This window comes from Anser anser, assembly GCF_964211835.1.
Source record: "Anser anser genome assembly, chromosome: 2".
Taxonomy (NCBI): domain Eukaryota; kingdom Metazoa; phylum Chordata; class Aves; order Anseriformes; family Anatidae; genus Anser; species Anser anser.
In genome coordinates this window covers 8,011,461-8,025,004 of record NC_139721.1, presented here as the reverse complement: position 1 = coordinate 8,025,004, position 13,544 = coordinate 8,011,461, and the positions used below count along the sequence as shown (strand labels likewise).

The window sequence follows — 13,544 nt, the reverse complement described above, 5'->3', positions numbered from 1 at the left end:
AAACGTATTTACGACATAAATAAGATGAAAGTTTCTCACAATGAGGCCAATTAGTAAGTAGGCCAAATCAGTGAGCTATGCTGCTAGCTAGACCTACCCTTGGGGCAGAGTATGCATGCGTCCTGACTCATGCCTTGCTCGGTGCTTAGGAGTCTTGGGACTTTGTTTACAACACTCCTTATTGCCCTGGTGAGGCCTGGACATTCTTCAGAAAAAGGAGGAGAGCAAAGGTTTACCAAACGGTTGGCGTACTTGTCAAGAAGCTCTTGTTCCACCCTCCATATGGACAGCGGCTCACGCAGCCGTGGCAGGGTGCCTTTAGCTGCTGGCTCTCAGCACAGGCTGGATGGAGACCTTGATCCCTGCTCCTATGCGCTTGCACACCCTCCATGAGGTGAATTAACTCCTTAGGGATAGGCTGCATAACATACTTGAGTCTTTATGTCTCTTCTATTTTGTTCTCTTTTCTCTTGGCTAAGAGAGAGATATCAACAGTATTTCTTCTGAGCAAGTCCAAGGTCCACCGTCTTCCCTCCGAGGTAGGAATCGTGCTGATTTTTGTGCTATAATTTGGACACGAGAGTATTGAGATGGGAGGTATTCCAGGCCAAAGCCAAGCCCACCTTCTAACATCCCTTTACTGAGGGCAGTGAGGTGTTATCCATCTTTACCCAAAGCTTAGAGTTTAAGACAATTCTGTGCCATCTGAAAGATGCTCAGCCATGATCCATGGGCTTGGTGTGGGAAGCAGTGATGAAACACTGATGTACAGTATGCACGAGGTCAGCAGAGATGACCACCAGGACCACTTCTAGCCTTACTGTCACTATTACTCTTCTTCTTGTCCTACGTAATGCCTGACTCAAGGCTCCTCAGACCTTCCTGTGTTTTTTTTTTTTTTTGCTTGTTTGTTTGTTTCAATATCACATTTCCATCAGTCTTGAGAAAGATTTAGGATTGCTTGGCTCTGGGTTTTAAGTGTTTTCCTTTCCAGCTGTGGTTTGGTTCCTGCACCCCAAAATGAGCATTTCTATTCCAGTTCAGGCTTTTGCAGCTATGAAGTGCTTTGAATAACCAAACCCTCCCTTTGGTTCTTCCTTAATGTGGGTGGGTTGGACGGCAGGTCAATGAACACGAAGAGTCACAGCTACCTAATTTTTTGTATTATTGATGTGAACTGGTGATTGTGCCATTCAGACTGAGACAACATCGACATGCAGTGATAAAGCAAGAGGCACTGTGTGATTGCACAGGATGTTTCTGTTTGCTTGTTTTGGTTGCTTGCTTTTTGCTTTTTTTTTGGTTTTGTTTTGTTCTGTTTGGTTTTGTTTTGTTTTGCCTGGAAGCCCACTCTTCTGCTTCTACTTATTGTGGGAAATACTTTTTTCTCTTTCTTTGCTTAAACAGTTAAATACAGCAGTAGCTCATGATCTGCAGTATTGGGAGCAAGTAAATATCTTGAACTGGGCAGTTACCTGGATTATATTTCAGTGAGACAAAAATTACTTCTCTGTGTTAGAGAAAAGAAGAAATTCCTTTCCAGTTTTAATGGCAGGTAACCTGTGCTGGAAAATGAACTGTCCAACAAGATTTTTAAAAACTTACACCTCTTAGTGCAGTTCAGGTCTTATTCTCATCTCCTTTTCGGTTTCTTTCTTGGTTTCCGTTGCTGTTGCGGGTGGGGATTGTTGTGCTGCACTGGGAGGGCAGCAGATTTACAGCACACAGGAGTAGCTGCCAGATTTCTTTAGCTTAAATGGCATTAAAAGAAGTGCTTTCATTGAAGGAAAAAAGCAAAACAAAGAAGGATGAGGAGAAAGCCCATGTGAGGGAACCCAGCGTTGTTAACCATCTGGGGCTGCTCCATCCTGTGCAATAAGAGGTTTCATGGGAGACAGTTCCTTTGGAAATGCAGAGGTGTGACAGAGCTGAAAGCTCAGATACATCAGTGCATGCCCCAGCAGGCTTGGTGCTGCAGGACCACTGTGCTTGCTTAGGCTGGTTAAAACAATCTACTAATTTATCCTGAAGTTGTTGCCTTGATGTTGGTAGGGAACTCGGTGTTTGGAAGCCTCCTGTCTTTGCGGGCTTTGCACTTTCTCACCCCTGTCCCATCACCAGGAAACACCTTTAAAATGTCTCAAGCCATTCATTCCTCTTCTTCGCCATAACTCTGGAGCTGTATTTCTCTCAGACTCTCACAAGTGCCTCTGCAGCTCACAGCACCCTGCGCTCTCTCCTCAGCTGCCAGAGAGCTCCTGAGGTGCTTCAGACTCATTGGAAATTTGAAGAATATCCAAAGATATCCAAAGTATCTCCATAGATAAAGTCCTCAAAGATATTCATAAATCTCAGCAGTGCTTTTCAAAGCTACTCAATATCTAAAAATGCAGAAAGTGGGATTTTAAAATCCCCAACTGCTTAGGCATCCAACTTCCTTTGATCCCCCTAGACTTTTTTTTTTTTTTCTAATATTGGAAAGATTTTTGCATCTACAGAAACTTTTCAAAATCTACCCCAAAATGTTTTTTTCCAGACTGGTAATTTGTATTGGTCCAACATTGGTTAGTGTTTGTTGTGGTTTAACCCAGCAGGCAGCTAGGCACCACACAGCTGTTCACTCACTCCCCCGCAGTGGGATGGGGGAGAGAATCAGAAAAAAAGTTAAAAGTCGTGGGTTGAGATAAAGACAGCTTAATAGGACAGAAAAGGAAGGGAAAATAGTAATAATAACAATAATAATGATAGTTATTATCATTAAAAATAATATACAAAACAAATGATGCACAATGCAATTGCTCACCACCCACCAACCGATGCCCATCCCATCTCCAAGCAGCAGCACCTCCTCCCCGGCTGGACAACTCCCAGTTTTATTGTACAGCAAGACACCACATGGTGTGGGACATCTCTTTGGTCTATCTGGGCCAGCTGTCCTGGTCCTGTCCCCTCGCAGCTCCCTTTGCACCCCCAGCCCCTTGCTGGCAGGGAAGCAAGAGGAGCTGGAAAGTCCTTGGCTCTGGGTGACCACTGCTCTGCAACAACGGAAACATCAGCCTGTTATCAGCATTATTCTCATCTTAAATCTAAACACGGCACCATACCAGTTACTAGGAAGAATATTAACTTTATCCTGGCCAAAACTAGACTAGAGGCCTAAGCAGTAGGTAAGTCAGAAACAGATCAAAGAATCAAAAGAATCAAAACCATTCCCCCTTGTCCTATAACTTTCTACCTGTGTAAAAAGTCTCTCTCCATCTTTTTTATAAGCTCCCTGGTACTGGAAGGTACTGGAAGGCTGCAATGAGGTCTCCCCGGAGCCTTCTCCAGGCTGAATATCCCCAGCTTTCTTGGCCTGACCATCTTTGTGGCCCTCCTCTGGACCCCCTCTAACAGATTCATATCTGTCTTGTGCTGGGGGCCCCAGACCTGGACGCAGCACTCCAGGTGGGGCCTCACAAGGGCAGAGCAGAGGGGCACAATCACCTCCCTCCCCTGCTGGCCACCCCTCTGGTGATGCAGCCCAGGACACAGTTGGCCTTCTGGGCTGCAAGCACACACTGCTGGCTCATGTTGAGTTTTTCATCCACCACAACCCCCAAGTCCTTCTCTGCAGGGCTGCTCTCAATGAGTTCTTCTCCCAGTCTGTACTCACGTCTGGGATTGCCCTGACCCAGGTGCAGCAACTTGCGCTTGGCCTTGTTGAACCTCATTCGGTTCAGATGGGCCCACTTCTCAAGCTTGTCCAGGTCCCTGTGGATGACATCCCTTCCTTCTGTTGTATCAGCTGCACCACTCAGCTTGGTTTGTCTGTAAACTTGCTGAGGGTGCACTCGATCCCATTGTCTATGTCACTGGGTAATGATAGTTTGGGTAATGATAGGGTGCTTCTGCAAACAGCCTGCTGCAGCAACACTGCTGTCAGTAGGAAGCTCTACAGATGTCCTCTAATCTCCAAATAGAGTAAACACCTCTGTGCCATCATAGCAGGGAGACTCTCCTCATTACAGAAAATCAGAGCATCTCTGTTCTTTATCAGAATATGCTACAGTGCCATGTGTCTTAGTGAGCTGCATCAGGCAAGCAAATTGCTGACTAAGCCATCAGTGGACAAAGATTTATTTCTAAAGAAGAGGTTCAGTGAAATAAAATCACCATAGCAATGATCGGGTATCTGAGACTCCAGGGACTATGAACAAGCAGCAGAGTAAAGCCAGACACCGTCGGTAGCTGAGGAGGTGACTAAGAGCAAATCATGGTTTTGATTATGTTCACCTTTTTCCTAGCCACAAACAGATCATCAAAGCCCTTGGACGTCTTCTTCTTGCTTATGGTACTTACAGTTTGAGCCCTATAATGCGGAGGGCCAATATAACTATTGTGCATCTGTTAAATCTCATGAAGTCCTGGAGATACAGGATGCCTCATCATCCCAGCTATTCCAGAGACTTTGAGGATCTTGCCGTTGGGTTAATTCCATCTTCTCTGAAGTCTTGTCTTTTCCAGTTGAGAGTAAAACCCAGAAGCACCCTTACCTCCCGTGTTAAGGCAGGAGCCTGGTGAAATGAAAGCAGCATACACTGGTGCACAAGCAATGGAGCTGGGATACAGGGGACGTGTCTCTGCTTTCTTCATCAGAGGTCTTTTTGTGGTTGTCCCCTATAGGCACATGGAGCACATAGGTACATAGGGACACCCAATTACTTAACTACTGAAAAGCAAAATTCCCTATTTAAGTTATATTCATATCCCCTGCTCATCCAGCCATGCTTACAGTTCGGCTTGCAGTCTGGTTATGGTCAGGTGCCAGCAAACTTCAGACACAGCAAGAACCAGCTCACACATGAGTATGGACGTAGCCTAAGATAGTTAGGTAGCCCACATCACCATAGTAACTGCATGCTGATGCATTAATTTTAGTGAAGTAAATGAAGCTTGTAAGTCAAAGGGTATCTACACAGAGCAGTGCAGTAACACATAAAGATACTGCAACAGTTCTGAGTAAGACAGCCAGGCTTTCCTGCCTAATTTATCTTGCTTTTCAGGAGGATTAACTGCCTGGGTGAAAGACATCACTAGCATGACTAGGCTGCTTTCAGTATGTGAGCTGGCATGTCCTGGTATGGCTTGGGTATGCACAGCACTGCTCTGAGCCATGTAGGACTAACCATAACATGAACAAGTGTCTACAGTACTGGACAGTTATTCAAAATTTGTGGTTCTGAGAGCAGAATTTAGCAGGTTTTGCCATTTCCTGTCCCAACAGCAAGTCTTGCCTGTCATCTTTAGGAAAAGAACTAATGTCCAACTAATCCAAGAACCTAGGGGTCAGAATAAAGACTAGAAAGGTACTGAAAAGAAGGAAGAAGATCAAAAGAAGAAATGCTGTTGGGATCTCTGAGGTCCCTAGAGGTTGTCGCAGATAAGGATAAAGCAAGGGAAGTTTGTCTCATCTCAGTGACAGTCCAGTTGGGGTTAGAGCTGGGCAGAGGCAGAATTCAACCCATTTACATGAGTTACGTCTAGTGAAGTCATTCACATTGATCCAAAGTCCCTTTGTAGCTGTTGGAAACATCTATAGGGGACCACTCAGACACATGGCCTGCTCAGACACAAGCATCAGAAGGGCAATTTAGGTGGTGCTGAGGTGTTTGTTCTGTGCCTCCAGGATGCTCCGGCAGCTGTAGCTCACAAACCCTTTCAATTTCCTATCCTTAGTTTTTCTCTCTTTTTGTTCTCTAATCTGAGTTGGTGAAGGATTCAAGGAAAGGTTGGTGAAGGATTCAAGGAAAGGTTGACAATGGATGATGACCTGTAGTGGTTAACCAGGACAGAATTCCTTCATGGAGTTCGAATGCAGCATACAGCGTGTGAGAAACCTCTTCATGTTTCTGTTCTCTTTTTTCTTAAATCACTGAGGAAAAAGTAAATGCATTAATGTTGCTTTTGGGGGTTTACAGAAGGTAGTAATGAACGGGCTTAGACTGTCCAAATATTGACTTAGCCTCTGATACACTTTTGGGTAAGGATGGAATTGCCAGCAACAGCATTGTAGCTGTTAACAGTTTTTACAGCCTATCTATCTCATTGCCTATCTCCCCAGATAAACAGAACAACATATTATCACTTTTTGCTCATCAGGGCATCAGTGGACATGTCAGGCTTAGCTAATGCCAACTGCCACTTCCCAAAAGGGGTCACAAATCACCTTATTTCCTGGGTCATTTTATCTCCAGAAACTTACTCAGTGTGGCCATCGCCTGTGTTTCAATCTCAGTTTGCCTTGTATCTGCAGAGAGCAAGTGAAAGCGTGAATGTATGTTACAGGGAACTGTCATAATAACCGGGCTGAGCTTCTGCACCTGTGCAACCTCGCAGTGTGTCCTTCTGAGAGAGAATCCCAGTCCACCACATTCCCTTCCACCAGCACGCCCAGTGGCAGGTAGGAAAGGTGCCCATGGTGTCCATCACAGAGGACCCCATGGAATAGCCCGGATTTCCAGATAACCTGTACCCTCATGTACATGTGCCAATCTACAGACAGTAATATAATAATATTACTAATGTAGTTATATCATTTATGATAATATAATCAACAGAGAGTGATATAAAAAGCCAGCTTAAACAATGTTTTAGGTTTCACCTGCTCCTTGGATCACATCTCCCAGGATACTGTTGATGCATTTGCAATCTGTTTTCTTTTTACTATTTCTCTTAATAACATTGTTTTTTGCACAAATTAGGTAATTATTCCGTGATCTAGAAAACAGGGGAAGGAAAGGAAGAAAGGGATCAACAGTGTCAGATACTCAGAGACTCACCTGGGCAGTAAGCCATTTGGGTTCCTGTTGCTGTGCTAGTAAAAAAAAAATTAAATGTTTTATGCAGAATAGACCGACTTCAGCAAAACGGAAAATATGGAGCACTGTTGTTTTACAGTTGGGGTGTTATTCTAGAGGATCTGAACTGAACATTTTTATCCTACAGCCTGTGAGGCTGTTATAACCTATGATGACAGGAAAGAAGAGAAACTTATTAATAGTCAATTATTATATACATATATACATAAATACACACACACACACGTACATAAGTCAGCTGGAACACTTTGCCAAAACTGAAATAAGAGAATATATTTTGGAAAATAAATCAACAGCTGCAAGAGAAAAATAATTGTTCTATCTTACCTTCAATTCTAGTGTTAGCAGTTTGTTCTCTGTATTTGTGGATGGATCTTGACAAAATTGTTTTCCATAGATATAATAAATAGATTTTAATCAGAAAAGACAGAGTAGAGAATGAGTGATGATAGAGTATTTAGTACAGAGGTTAGAATCTGACATTTTTTGAAAAGAAGATAGTGAAAGGACAGAAGAACTGATACGCATGGGGATGGTAATGGGAATTCATGTGAATCTCTTTACTGGTTCCTAGGTCAAGTTATCAAATCAGCTATTGAATTTACAAACTTAAAGCACAGTATCAGGCTTTCACTGATACTAGAGCTTGTCAGTGCCTTTCATTTTTAGAGATAAGATATGAATTCCAAAGTCACCGAGAGCCAAACTATTACAGGTTTCTATGTGTGTAGCTATAACAATAAAAGTTTTTACATATTGACCAATTAAGTCAGTACCCATAAAGATTTAAAGCCTTTAAAAAGTGTCATTTGAATGCCATTGAAAATGTCACCGGTGGTTTGTACTGGAGATTAGCCCAGGTCTCAGTAGGGCAAAGGAGTTATGCTACGGCCATTACCAACCTATGTATCAAAAACTAGCACGTGCCTTCAGGACATATACTGAGTATGTGTAACTTGGTATTGGAGGATGCAGCTCACAGCAGGATTTTGTGCAAGGGTCTGCAAGAAAGTGCTAGATCAGCACAGGTAGTGTACATAGTATTTACTAGGAGAGCAATAGTATTTGAAGGATCAAATGTATTGATTCCCATCACACCAGCACTCACTCGGCAATGGGGATTTGTCTTAAAGGACAAGGGAAGATGGCTTGCTGAGATCAAAGCTAATCTCCCATTATAGACAAACCTTCAGTATAAATAAACTACCATCAGAACCAAAACCACAGAGGGAAAAAGTGGCAATGCCCATCAGTCTGTTTTCAGGGCAGTGTGTTGAAATATGCCAAAATGCACCAAAAGAAAAATGTGTGTTTTTTTTTTTTGTCCCCCCCATATAACTCCTTTCTGAAGTCAGCCACAATATTTGAAGAGTCAACAAGAATTTCTACAAGCAAGAGCAAAGAAAACACATTCTGATATCTCTATAAAGGGTAACATCACGAGGGAAGATTTGCAGCTTGTTAAAGTCATGAGTCCTATTGGCATCCAATTTACAGAAGCACAATGGCAGAAATGTTACAGTAGATAAACATTGAAACCTTTGATATTTAATGACTCCATTTATCAGAGGAGAAAATGATCTGAGAAGACTTTTTTATCTATATATAGGTTAAAGTCTTTGAGGTAAGGAGCGGTGATTTATTAGTAAAGATGCATAAGCACCCATGTTAATGACTTACCTGATTATATTTGCTGTGGATTTTATTGTGCACGGTGTGTATCCTAAACTTTGGGGATCATCAAGTGATGCTATATGCAAGAAAAATAAAAACTTAAGCTAAAAATTGAAGGCAATAAACTAACAAAATCCACTTCCAGTCTTACAGTGATTTTAAAATGTATTTGAAGAGCTGCAGTGTTTGATATCCCTGGGTCACCTGTTTGAGACAAACTCATTAGCGGTATTCAGGTGAGTTTGATGTTATTTTCTTTCTCAGTCAAAGTTTTCAAAACTATTAATTGCCATCACTCCTCAGCTGTCCCTGTGATGTTGCAAAGAAACACGCAGAGGCACCTGAGAGACAAGGCAGACAAGCGAGGACATGCCATTCCCTGGTGCCTGCAATAGATAAGGTTGAGCAGTTTGATATCCGTGCTTCTGCAGAGCAGCCCAAGGGCTGTTTTGCAATGTCTGCCTGTCTGCAGAAGGCAAGAGGACCTCTGAGATGCTTCATTCACTGTGTCTCCTTGCTACCATCCTGACAGCACCCTTCACCAGGATTAGAAGGGGCGGTGATGCTGTCTCTAAGGATTTTCCTAAAGCTACGCTGGTATCTTTAATTCACTGATAATGTAGGCTTTGGGACATCTTCACAGTGCTCTCAAAGAAAGTAGAAGCCAAAAGGAAGACAGAATTGATAATTTGCTTCCTGTTTGCTTTGGGGATAGTAAGGGACTTATCCTGAAAGATGGTGCACAAGATAAATATGGAGATTGCTAAAGTGCCGTCATTAAAATGATTCATTCAGATAAAAGGCTTTGATGGGTCCACCTTACTAAACTCATGTGCCAAGTGCCGACTGCTTGGTGAAATCCACACCTGTGTTTCCTGACCTCCCTGTGCTTTTTCTTCTCCCTGTTCCCCAGACTCTTTATATACAATATCATATAGCCAATAAATATTTATGCACAGGAGAAGCAGTTTTGGGATCTGGGCTGGCAGACAAGACATTGTAACAAGCATTAATCGAAGGCAGTGCAATGCTATTTTGTAGCCTAATTAAACTTAGTATTACATTAATAGCCCTTTTACAGCTTCTTTGCTTGCTTCAGGATTGACTCATTAGTTGATTCATTAGTTCCCTTCTTGATGTTTCTTACATATTTGTAGTCAAAATATCTTCTGTGAATGGGACACATTGGAAGTTTGAGTGAAATTACTTTCTGTAGCCAGATGCAGAGCCTCTGGCCCAAGGAGTCCCTTGAACTCCAGGGAAGAATAAATCAAGGCAATGTGAATAGGTCATTCTTAAATGCTGTGTTTTATTATTATTATTATTATTATTATTATTATTATTATTTGTTATTACTACTTTCCTCAAAACAAGGGAAAAGTAATAGGAACATCTGTTTTAGGAATAAAACATAGGAATATGTTTTTTCTTGCAGCAAAATATATGTGACTCCACAGTGATAAATATGCTTTACTGACTACTGCTGTTGACTGTAAAAGTGCTCTCCAGGTTGGACTGAATGGCTTTTATACCATGGGACTGGCAGGGCATCCAGGACTGTCCCTGTGTTACCCGAAGGACAGCGTGGCTGAGGCAGTTAATAGTCCTCTTGGCAACGCATCCATCCAGAAGTGGGGCAGGACCCAAGCTGTCATGCTCATGGCTGCTCTGGAAGTTCATCCACCCTTGATATTTGGGCAGTGCCTCAGGAACATCATCTGAGTGAGGACTCCAGGCTTCCAGCAGCCTTAAACCTCCACAGAAATCCATTTGGAGGATGACCACAAAAGATGGGAGATGGTCTGAGGACAGCCCTCTGTCATGCCACTTCTTTGGCTATGATCTCTGTCAGCTTGTTGGAAGCAACAGCAGCATCTAAATAACTGCAGGTTGGGGAGCGAAGTTTTGGGGGATTTGGCTGAAGAGGGCATTAAGGCAGTTTGCAGCATCCCTGACTTGTGGCTCACGTAAACCAGCTGCGTTCTGCAGCCTGGTCCAGCATTAAGGATGTTCTTACGATCATGTCCTCTTTGCTTATCTGAGATATAAGTAAGACTTTCCCTTTTATTTTAATAGATGCTCTGCCCATCAGTCTGATTTCTTTTCCCAGTGAAGCTATCCTCTTTCCAATAATCCCTCTGGCAGCACAGGCAGTAATTCAGGTCACAGGTTTTGACAGAGAAACCACATCATCAGCAAGTCACTGCTAATGAATATCTTTTCCTTGCCCCTTGTGGATTTCTTCTAATGTCCAGCACTGCTACTTTTAAGTGTGAGAGAAAGATCTGTTGCAGCAGCAGCACAGGAGCCCTCCAAATCCTCGTATGGGGCTGCTCCTCTGCTGAACTTCTAATTCCATGAAGCGGGGTGAATCTGGGACGCAAACAAAGCAAACAGCAAAGTCATAACCAGCACTGGGAAGTGTGGAGGTGGCAACAGAGGGAGCAGCTGAAGCCACAGAGCAAGGGCTTGGTTTTCGTGAAGAACTGCTGGGGTGCTTTGGCTGACCCTCAGCTAGGAAGGCAAAGTGAAGGAGGACACTTTCTTTCCAATGCTGGCCACTTGCATAGGGCAAGGAAAACACAGGGCAACAATTTTACCAGGAACAAGACACTTCTCAATCCCATTATGGCTGCTTCATTAGAAAATTCAACCAGAAAGAACTCAAACGAGAGTCAGCAGATAACCACAGATTGGATTCTCTTTGCTTTGATTTCAGTGCCTGGGATGGGGAGCCTGGGAGCTCAGGGCTGGATTGAGGCCACAGACAGACTCTTGCAATGAGTCAATTGCTGCTCCCACTGTCATGTCAATAAATCAGCTGCGTCTGGACTGATTTCAGTGGCACTCTGCTGGATTTATACCTGAGAGCAGCAACTGACCTTAAGCACATGGTCTGAAAGGGGTCTAGTTCTACTCAGGCAAAGCCATTTAGAGATTTTCCAACTGCTTTTAATTGGCGTTAAGGCTAGATCCACAATGAAAGAGTACATACTAGCCTGAAAACTGAATCAAATATATCTAACCTGGGTCAGCTCCTTAGACAGGTAAGTTGATGGATCTCATGTCAGCTCCATGCACTAAAATTTTAGTAACCAAAAATAAAGACATGGCTCTTTAAATGTCACCGTGAAAGATCCATGTTTCATTACATAAGAGTAATATTTTAATTTGAGCTTGTTGCTCAACTGCACACATTTTGATTGCTCATTAAAATTAATAAACTACTTTCTCTGGAAAAGACAATACCCGCACATACATTTCAGGAAGAAGGTGACAAGAAAACAAGGACAACGTGACAGCTCAGGAATGCCCAGAGCTCTTCCTTGCTTTAATGTGGTGCAGACAACAATTTTGCACAGCTCCTTAGCTGGAGCAGCTATCTCCCTTGGGCTTTCCAATCTCTAATTTCTGTGACCCTGTGAATCTGGTGTACATGCAGCGTGTTACTGATGCTTCTACACGGAACAAGCTGCATTCATTTTTTATTCTCACCAACCACAGAACTAGAAAATCTCTTCCAAGGTGGTGTGAAGGTTCATCCCTGGAAAGACATCTGATTTTGGTGGGTGGATTTGATCACAGATTAGGTTTGAGAAGGTGAGAAGGAGGTAGGGAAGAAGTGTAGGCTAGGTTTGAGGAGTAATTACACATTTTCCTGTATGAAGACAGGAACTTTCTAGGATGGTAATGGAGGAGAAAAGAAGGGGACAGAGGCTGTGAAATCCATAGGTCAGATGGGCTCGTGGCTGATGTGTGCAGCTGCCACCACAGCTTGGGTTTTATCGCTGTGCTTTCCCTTTCTTCCTTTCCTTGGCCTTTTCTGCTGGGGCAGTGACGTTGGGCTGCCAGAGGTGGACCAAGCAGCTCCCAGCTGTATCTGGTGGTGGTGTCCTGTCAGTGGTGGTGGTTACAGCTAGGGCAAGGCTGAATGGACATCCTGGAAAGAGTCCAACAGAGGGCCGCCAAGATGGAGAAGAGATTGGAGCACTTCTGTGTGAGAAGGCTGAGAGAGCTGGGACTGTTCAACCTGGCAAAGAGAAGGCTCAGGGGAAACCTCTTCATTGTCTACAAACACCTGCAGGGAGGGTACAAAGAAGATGGAGCCAGCGTCTTTTCAGTGGTGCCCAGTGCCAGGACAAGAGGCAGTGGGCACACAGTGGAACACAAGAGGTTCTGTCTACACATCAGGAAGCACTTCTGTGCTGTGTGGATGACTGAGCCTTGTCACAGGCTGCCCAGAGAAGTTGTGGAGTCTCCCTCATTGGAGATCTTCAAAAGACATCTGGACAGGGTTATGGGCACCTTGCTTCATGTGTCCCTGCTTGTTAAGGGGGGTTGGACCAAATGACCTCCAGAGGTCCCTTCTAACACCAACTGTTCTGTGATTCTGTGATTCCATGAATCCAGCAGCCTGGGAGAGGTGAGGCTGGAGCAGCTCCCAGCCCAGGTCCCACCAGCGGCCAGGCTGAGCACGCATTCCCGGCAGGCATATACGCACACACACCTGTACATCACATATATACATACAGGCATGGCTGGCCACACAGAACAAACTCTCAGAGCACACACATGAACATGCACAGCACCAACAACCTCATCCTGCTCCCCTTTCTGGCTGAGCAGAAGGGAGTATGTATACACACACATATGTAATGTGTCATCACACACACATACATAACGTGTAATCCCTCCAGCAGCTGGGCTCAGGCAGTCTGTGTAGTAGTTGGCCCTGGCTCCCAGTCTCCACAGCTGATAACATCTGGAAGTATGAGCCCCCAGGGCCACAGCCCCACTCCAGGTGCTCATACAGACTGCCACAAACTCACACACAAAGCTTCCCAGGGCTTTCCAGGTCCCTCCACCAGCCAGCTCCAACCTTCGTCATGCCCTCAGAGACCCCCTCACCCAACTTGGTCCCAGACCATGTCACCTGCTTGCCAGCTGGTCCAGTTTGATCTTCACTACCAATCTCACACTCGTTCACACACCTGCACTGGCTCCCGTTGC

The 13,544-nt window shown here is 44.0% G+C and overlaps 1 long non-coding RNA gene across 2 annotated transcripts; it reads right to left on the bottom strand.

The window, feature by feature from the left end:
- Positions 1-4,103: 4,103 nt before the first annotated feature.
- Positions 4,104-8,691, bottom strand: LOC310895778. 2 transcript variants are annotated; one of them, XR_014580949.1, is made up of 5 exons: positions 8,541-8,691; positions 6,822-6,856; positions 6,245-6,289; positions 5,813-5,914; positions 4,104-4,659 (listed from the first exon to the last, which is right to left on the bottom strand). It is a non-coding gene; the product is annotated as an uncharacterized lncRNA (long non-coding RNA). The 2 variants fall into 2 exon arrangements; XR_014580950.1 differs by having other exon boundaries at positions 4,104-5,914; positions 8,541-8,685.
- Positions 8,692-13,544: the final 4,853 nt, after the last annotated feature.